At 45.1% G+C, this 8,328-nt stretch overlaps 1 non-coding gene across 1 annotated transcript; it reads right to left on the bottom strand.

Moving 5' to 3' along the window:
- Positions 1-1,200: 1,200 nt before the first annotated feature.
- Trnas-aga lies at positions 1,201-1,284 on the bottom strand. Its single transcript is given in 2 exon segments — positions 1,201-1,235; positions 1,245-1,284. It is a non-coding gene; the product is annotated as a tRNA-Ser (tRNA).
- Positions 1,285-8,328: the final 7,044 nt, after the last annotated feature.

Below are 8,328 nucleotides of genomic sequence, written 5' to 3'. Positions count from 1 at the left end.
ATCACTACTAGTGTTGAGGTTAGTCGCTACTGGGACATCAGATACTGATGAAGATGAATCAGACGAATTTTTAGTACACTTTACTTTCTTGCGCCAATGTACACGCTTTCTAAATACCTTCAGACTAGGTCTTGGCATGTTGAAGGAAAGAAAACTCGATGACTTCTCCACATACGACTTTCACAACAATGACATGGATGTACTCACAAAGGAAACAATACAAATGGCGCAGAATCTATTGTCAACTGTCTAGCAGTGTAGCCAACAGAAAAGCTAACTCTCTTGTGCTCAATTATATCTCTGGCAAGGCTGTCTATATTAGGTATATTTCGCATCTCATATACAAGGTGCGGAACATCGTGTGTCGAAAGTATTTTAAAAAATTATTTAAAATAGTTCTATTCACGTCATCCAAATGTTTTATACATGGTATTAAACGGGAGAGTCTAAATTTTTCGAAAATGCATTTACCCAAAAATCGATTTTTTTCATCGAAAAACTCATTCCGTATACCCTTAAGGTACTACATGTAGTAGCTTCGTCGAAGGAATCATACGCGCATTCGTCTGAAGAGATTGAGGAAACCACAGGAAACGTAAACCAGAATGGGAGAAGAGTGGACATTTTCTCTTTGGCTTTTGTTTATAGTTTTAGTTGTACAGTTGTATGAGTCTTACAAACACCACAATCTACATCTACATCCATACTCCGCAGGCCACCTGACGGTGTGTGGCGGAGGGTACCTTGAGTACCTCTATCGGTTCTCCCTTCTATTAAAACAACAGCCAGCGGTATGTAAATGTGGAAAACTCGTTTTGTACAAGTGTTGGAGACATTGATTGGTTTTTAAGTAGGCTACCATTTCGAAATAAAAATAAAACAACCAGCCTTTTCTTAGCAGTTTTATTTTTGCATAAAAGCCCGTGTTTTAATCTAGTTTTCTACACAACTCCCATCAATATACGGCGTGTTTACTTTTGTTCGTTTGTATCTGAAATGCCTTCTCCGACTAAGAATCCTGCGGACTGTAAAATATGCGCTACGATTCGTTTTCTTAGTGCTAAAAGCATGGAAGCGACTGAAAGTCATCATAAGATCAAATGGCTCTGAGCACTATGGGACTCAACTGCTGTGATCATAAGTCCCCTAGAACTTAGAACTACTTAAACCTAACTAACCTAAGGACATCACACACATCCATGCCCGAGGCAGGATTCGAACCTGCGACCGTAGCGGTCGTGCGGTTCTAGACTGTAGCGCCTTTAACCGCTCGGCCACTCGGGCCGGCATCATAAGATCAGTGAAGTGTATGGAGAAAATAGAATGTGCGATGCATCGGTTCGTAGCCGAACGAATGTTTATAATGAGGAACGAAGTGGGCGAACTTCAGTCATTACTGTCAATTTGGCGCAGAAAGTTGACGAAAAAGTGAGAGAGAACGGCCACTTTACGATTTCGACGTTACAAGTTCTCTCAGGTGTCAAGAAGTGTGTGTGTGCTTTATTTAATTGTTGCCTAATCTGGCGGCAGATTTATACGAGGATGGTATTCAAAAGCTGGTTGTACGACACAGTAAGTGCTTTAATATTGGTGGGAATTAGAAAAGTAGATTACAGTACAGGTTTCCACGTGGAATTAAATTGCTAAGAAAAGTCTACTTCTTTCACTTGTATTTCAAAACAGTACTTTAGAAAACACGCTTCGTAAATATATTAAACTTGAGAAATCTTACGTTGTTCCTGGCCAGTGCGGAAACTGATAAATTAGTGCAGAGAAAGCTACACACAGTTTTCAGTGGATATGTAGCAATAGTACTGCAATAAATTTTGGAACGCCACGAAAAAAAAAAAAAAAAAAAAAAAGAATCCAATCACCGATCAGAGAGCGTCTAACGCTACTTGGCACGTTGACCTTTGAGAGCAGTTATCTCGCGAGAACCAGAAAATACCGGATGCCGAGCCTTAACTGAAAGTGGACCATGCCTCTTTTCGGTATTTAACCAGAACAATGCCGGCATTCAAGAGATACCAACTTTTAAATACTTGGAGATTGCAGAGATCAGCCTGATGCAAAAGAGTATGTTACTTTCAACATTTTTTAAAACAAACAGATTTTTCGGTAAGAACATACGTAAATCAAGATCAGTGAAATGATTTTCCTTCCTAGAAACAGTACTGGGAGGATATGATTAAATTTTCCCTATTTAAAACGTTATAACGCGGAAACTAACTACCGTACGAGTATCAAACTTGGTAGAATCAATGTTAAGGGCGTAGGAAAGAATCAATTCAATTGAAACACTTTTAATGCACTGCTACGGTACATCATACCACTGCATACCGGCACCATTACTGCTACAAAAGGAGCTCAATATGGCGCCCATCAGTGTCCAGAAGAGTCTGAAAGCGCAGGTTAACATACTGCACAGCAGAACGAAGTGATTTCCCCAAATCGCTTCCGGCAAATGCCGGGACGGTTCCTTTGAAATGCCACGGCCGACTTCCCTCCCCAACCTTCCCTAATCCCACGGGACCGATGACCTGGCTGTTTGGTCCCCTCCCTCGAATCAACCAATCAACCAACAGCAGAACGAAGCATGTCCGTAGGTATGCTGGCTACCTCTCTTGATATGCTGCGCTTCATATCAGCACATGTGTGAATGTTCGGTTGGTAAATCCAGTCCCTCATGTAACCCCACAGCCAGAAATCATAGGGGTGAGATCAACTGATCGTGCCGGCCAAACGTGTTTCGAAGTAGCAGGTGAACCTCGCGAGCGTGTGTGCTGGGGCCCCATCTTGCATGAAAACTGCTGAGTTCAATGCGTCTCTCTCCTGTAGGGTAAATATGACTTCCTGGGGAAGCATATCGCAGTAACGCTGGCCAGTCAGACTGCTCGTCTTTGGTCCTTGAGCGCCAGCCTGCTCAAAAAAGAATGGGCCAATGATGAACGTAGCCGTAAAGCCACACCATGCGGTGACACGTTCACCATACAGAGGAACTTCATGCACAGTGACTAGGTGAAGATCCCTACACTCGGCAATTCTGTGTGTTCACCTCACCCATCAGAGAAAAATGAGCTTCGTCTGCCAGTAGGATGGTCCAGGGCCAGCCCACGTCAACATCAATCCTTTGGAGAATAGGGAGAGCGAAGTCAACATGTCGTTGTGCGTCCTGCGGTGCAAGCTGCTGTACGATATGGATATTGCACGTATACCATTTGCGAATGGTTCGAAGTATCTTCAGGAAAATGGACCACGGGATGTTCAACTGTCGTGACACAATACGTGCAATGCCTGACGATCGGGAATTTCGCGCATCGTTGTCTGCCATAGCAACGGTGGTTTTACCACGCACCGGTTCTCCAGTTGATTCGAACTTCTTCATCATGCTCCGTACAGCAGGTGGAGAAACAGGACATATCCGTAATCCTTTCAGCCGGCGATATTCTCAAAGTGCAGCTGCAGCATTACTGTTGTTTTGAAAATAGAGCTCCACCAATAATGCCCTGCTCCTTTTGTCCAAGCTCATGTTGGCATCAAGAGTTGCGCTGCGACTGGTCGGTGAGTGAGACTGAATCACGATAACTGATCACGGCACCTGGTGGCTATAGTTGGAACTGGGCGGAGGCGCTGTGACGCATGGAAATCATGCACTCCATACTCTGGACATCAATGCTACCAAGTTTGGTACTCCTACGGTAATTAGTTTGCGTGTTATAGCGTGTTAAATAGGTAAAGTTTGGTTATAACCGTCCGGTATTACACATCTACATCTACATACATACTCGGTCAAGCCACCGTATAGTGATTGGCGGAGGGTACCATATACCACTACTGGTCATTTCCTTTCCTGTTCCACTCACAAATAGTACGAGGGGTAATGACTGTCTGTATGCCTCTGTACGAGCCCTAAGTTCTCGTATCGTATATGGTCCTTACACGAAATGTACGTTGGTGGCTGTACAATCATTGTGCAGTAAGCCTCAAATACCGGTTCTCTAAATTTCATCAATAGTGCTGCTCGAAAAGAACATCACTTTCCCTCCAGTGATTCCCATTTGAGTTCCTGAAGCATCTCTGTAACGCTTGATGTTCCACTGTAACAAATCTAGTCTTCCTCTAATCCGATCTGGTGTGGATCCCAAACACTCGAACAGTATTCAACAACGGTTCGCACCAGCGTCCTATAGGCGATCTCCTTTACAGGCGAACCACACTTCCCTAAAATTCTTCCAATAAACGGGAGTCGACCATTCGCCTACCCTACCGCAGTTCTCACACGCCCGTTCCACCTCATATCGCTTTGCAACGCTACGCCCAAATACAGGGTTATTACAAATGATTGAAGCGATTTCACAGCTCTACAATAACTTTATTATTTGAGATATTTTCACAATGCTTTGCACACACATACAAAAACTCAAAAAGTTTTTTCAGGCATTCACAAATGTTCGATATGTGCCCCTATAGTGTTTCGGCAGACATCAAGCCGATAATCAAGTTCCTCCCACACTCGGCCCAGCATGTCCCCATCAATGAGTTCGAAAGCATCATTGATGCGAGCTCGCAGTTCTGGTACGTTTCTTGGTAGAGGAGGTTTAAACACTGAATCTTTCACCCCACAGAAAGAAATCGCATGGGGTTAAGTCGGCAGAGCGTGGAGGCCATGACATGAATTGCTGATCATGATCTCCACCATGACCGATCCATCGGTTTTCCAATCTTCTGTTTAAGAAATGCCGAACATCATGATGGAAGTGCGGTGGAGCACCATCCTGTTCAAAGATGAAGTCGGCGCTGTCGGTCTCCAGTTGTGGCATGAGCCAATTTTCCAGCATGTCCAGATACACGTGTCGTGTAACCTTTTTTTCGCAGAAGAAAAAGGGGCCGTAAACTTTAAACCGTGAGATTGCACAAAACACGTTAACTTTTGGTGAATTGCGAATTTGCTGCACGAATGCGTGAGGATTCTCTACCGCCCAGATTCGCACATTGTGTCTGTTCACTTCACCATTAAGAAAAAATGTTACTTCATCACTGAAAACAAGTTTCGCACTGAACGTATCCTCTTCCATGAGTTGTTGCAACCGCGCCGAAAATTCAAAGCGTTTGACTTTGTCATCGGGTGTCAGGGCTTGTAGCAATTGTAAACTGTAAGGCTTCTGCTTTAGCCTTTTCCATAAGATTTTCCAAACCGTCGGCTGTGGTACGTTTAGCTCCCTGCTTGCTTTATTCGTCGACTTCCGCGGGCTACGCGTGAAACTTGCCCGCACGCTTTCAACCGTTTCTTCGCTCACAGCAGGCCGACCCGTTGATTTCCCCTTACAGAGGCATCCAGAAGCTTTAAACTGCGCATACCATCGTCGAATGGAGTTAGCAGTTGGTGGATCTTTGTTGAACTTCGTCCTGAAGTGTCGTTGCACTGTTATGACTGACTGATGTGAGTGCATTTCAAGCACGACGTACGCTTTCTCGGCTCCTGTCGCCATTTTGCCTCACTGCGCTCTCGAGAGCCTTGGCGGCAGAAACCTGAAGTGCGGCTTCAGCCGAACAAAACTTTATGAGTTTTTCTACGTATCTGTAGTGTGTCGTGACCATATGTCAATGAATGGAGCTACAGTGAATTTATGGAATCGCTTCAATCATTTGTAATAGCCCTGTATTTAAACGACGTAACTGTGTCGAGCAGAACACTCCTAATGCTGTACTAGAACATTACTGGTTTGTTTTTCCTACTCATCCACATTAACTTACATTTTTATACATTTACAGCTAGCTGCCATTCATCACACCAACTAGACATTTTATCTAAGTCATCTTGTACCCTCCTACAGGCACTCAACAATGACCCCTTACCGTAAACGACAGCATCAGCAGCAATCAACAGCAGTTTTACGTCCACTCTGTCCGTCAAATCATTTATGTATATAGAAAATAATAGCGGTCCAATCATACTTCCCTGGGGCATTTGGGGACGATACATTCGTCTCTGATGAACACTCGCCATCGAGGGTAACGTACTGGGTTCTGTTCCTTATGAAGTCTTCGAGCAACTCACGTACCTGGAAAACTAATGTGTATGCTTGTATCTTCGTTAACAGCCGGCAATATGGCACCGTGTCAAATTCTTTGCGGAAATATATGAATATGGAATCAGCCTGTTGCCGCTCATTCATGACTCGGAGGATCTCACATGCCATACCATGATCCAACTCAGCTCCTGATTCAAGTCAAGTCTAGGATCACAATGTTTATCTGTAATCAGATTATTAATTTCGGTCGGTAGGGAGCATCTTAAGATCTAGAAAATATACACACACAGAGATAGCTGCACGGCATTACAACTAGGTCTCTCTATATGTGCAGTGATTACGCTTCAGTGGTGTTCTTTACATGGCATAATGTGTGTGGTTTTTTTTTTTTTTTTTTTTTTTTTTTTTTTTTACGAAGCCGAATTGGCTAACGATTGTGACTGCACCATCACATGTAATGGCCTGATATCTGTAGTGCAACGTGTTTTTACTCAGGTACGGATATGTCGTACAGGTGTTTTGCGTTTTATATTCGTATAGGTAGGAGTGTTTCGTAAATTAGGCTACTTCTACGCTGCTTATAATTTCCAGGTCTTAAGGTGATCATTATCTGATTACAAATAAACTTTGTGATCCAATAGCTGGCCGGTGTGGCCGAGCGATTCTAGGCGCTTCAGTCTGGAACCGCGCGACCGCTACGCCCGCACGTTCGAATCCTGTAAGAGTTACGGAATCCTAAAAATGTGGCGTTCCGCGACTTGATGTGTACGAGGCAGTCCTGGAGAGCACGCCGCAGTGTGCAGTGCGAGTTCCAGGTGAGTCGCTAATGAAGCGGTCGTCGACGCGACGTGGAGCTCCACTCGCCCTAGCACTCAGACAAAGCGTCTGTAGGCTCCACGCCGGCACCCTGTACTCGGCCACAATTCCACCCACGCCGGTCTGCGACTGCTAATTCCGGGGCTCGGTTGTCAACTCGCCAAGCCAGTGCGCTGACGTCCGCCGCGCTGTTCGTTTCGACCTGCTGGTAGCAACACAGCCGACCGCGCGCCGGCTTCGCGTCAGCGCTCGCCAGAGATTCTGCCAACACACAGCTGGTGCGGGGGCCGCGTGCACGCGCCGCTCGCGTGTCTCGCTGCTCTGTAGCGGATCACGCCACCCGCGCTAAATTCGGCCCGCACCGCCTAGGTCAGGGGGCCGGCGGGCCGCAGCGCGCATGCGCGCCCAAACACGGCGCGCGCGACCTTCTGTCGGGTCACTGCCGACTTCTCGCGCGGCGGCCTTGTCAAAGGCGGATGCGGTCTGCGGCCCCGCCGGCAGTCCGTCTCACTAGAAGCCAGTTACATTTCAATCAGACACTCGGGAAAAGTATCGGTTCTACTTGGCAACGAGTGCTTTCAATTCAATCCCGATACTTTTTTACTGGATACTTCTCATAAAAGAAGGCTGCATACATGGAAGAAGCCTGGAGATACTGACAGGTTTCAGATAGATTATATAATGGTAAGACAGAGATTTAGGAGCCAGGTTTTTAATTGTAAGACATGTCCAGTGGCAGATGTGGACTCTGACCACAATCTATTGGTTATGAACTGTAGACTAAAACTGAAGAAGCTGCAAAAAAGTGGGAATTTAAGGAACTGGAACCTGGATAAACTAAAAGAACCAGAGGTTGTACAGAGTTTCAGGGAGAGCATAAGGGAGCAATTGACAGGAATGGGGGAATGAAATACAGTAGAAGAAGAATAGGTAGCTTTGAGGGATGAAGTAGTGAAGGTAGCAGAGGATCAAGTAGGTAAAAAGACGAGGGCTAGTAGAAATCCTTGGGTAACAGAAGAAATATTGAATTTAATTGATGAAAGGAGAAAATATAAAAATGCAGTAAATGAAGCAGGCAAAAAGGAATACAGACGTCTCAAAAATGAGATCGACAGGAAGCGCAAAATGGCTAAGCAGGGATGGCTAGAGGACAAATGTAAGGATGTAGAGGCTTATCTCACTGGGGGTAAGATAGATACTGCCTACAGGAAAATTAAAGAGACCTTTGGAGAAAAGAGAACCACTTGTGTGAACATTAAGAGCTCAGATGGAAACCCAGTTCTAAGCAAAGAAGGGAAAGCAGGAAGGTGGAAGGAGTGTATAGAGGGTCTATACAAGGGCGATGTACTTGAGGACAATATTATGAAAATGAAAGAGGATGTAGATGAAGATGAAATGGGAGATACGATACTCCGTGAAGAGTGTGACAGAGCACTGAAAGACCTGAGTCGAAACAAGGCCCCCAGAGTAGACAACATTC

Source organism: Schistocerca americana, chromosome 1 (genome assembly GCF_021461395.2).
Source record: "Schistocerca americana isolate TAMUIC-IGC-003095 chromosome 1, iqSchAmer2.1, whole genome shotgun sequence".
Classification (NCBI taxonomy): Eukaryota; Metazoa; Arthropoda; class Insecta; order Orthoptera; family Acrididae; genus Schistocerca; species Schistocerca americana.
The sequence above is the reverse complement of the archived record's forward strand: the minus strand, read 5'-3'. Positions and strand labels throughout refer to the sequence as shown.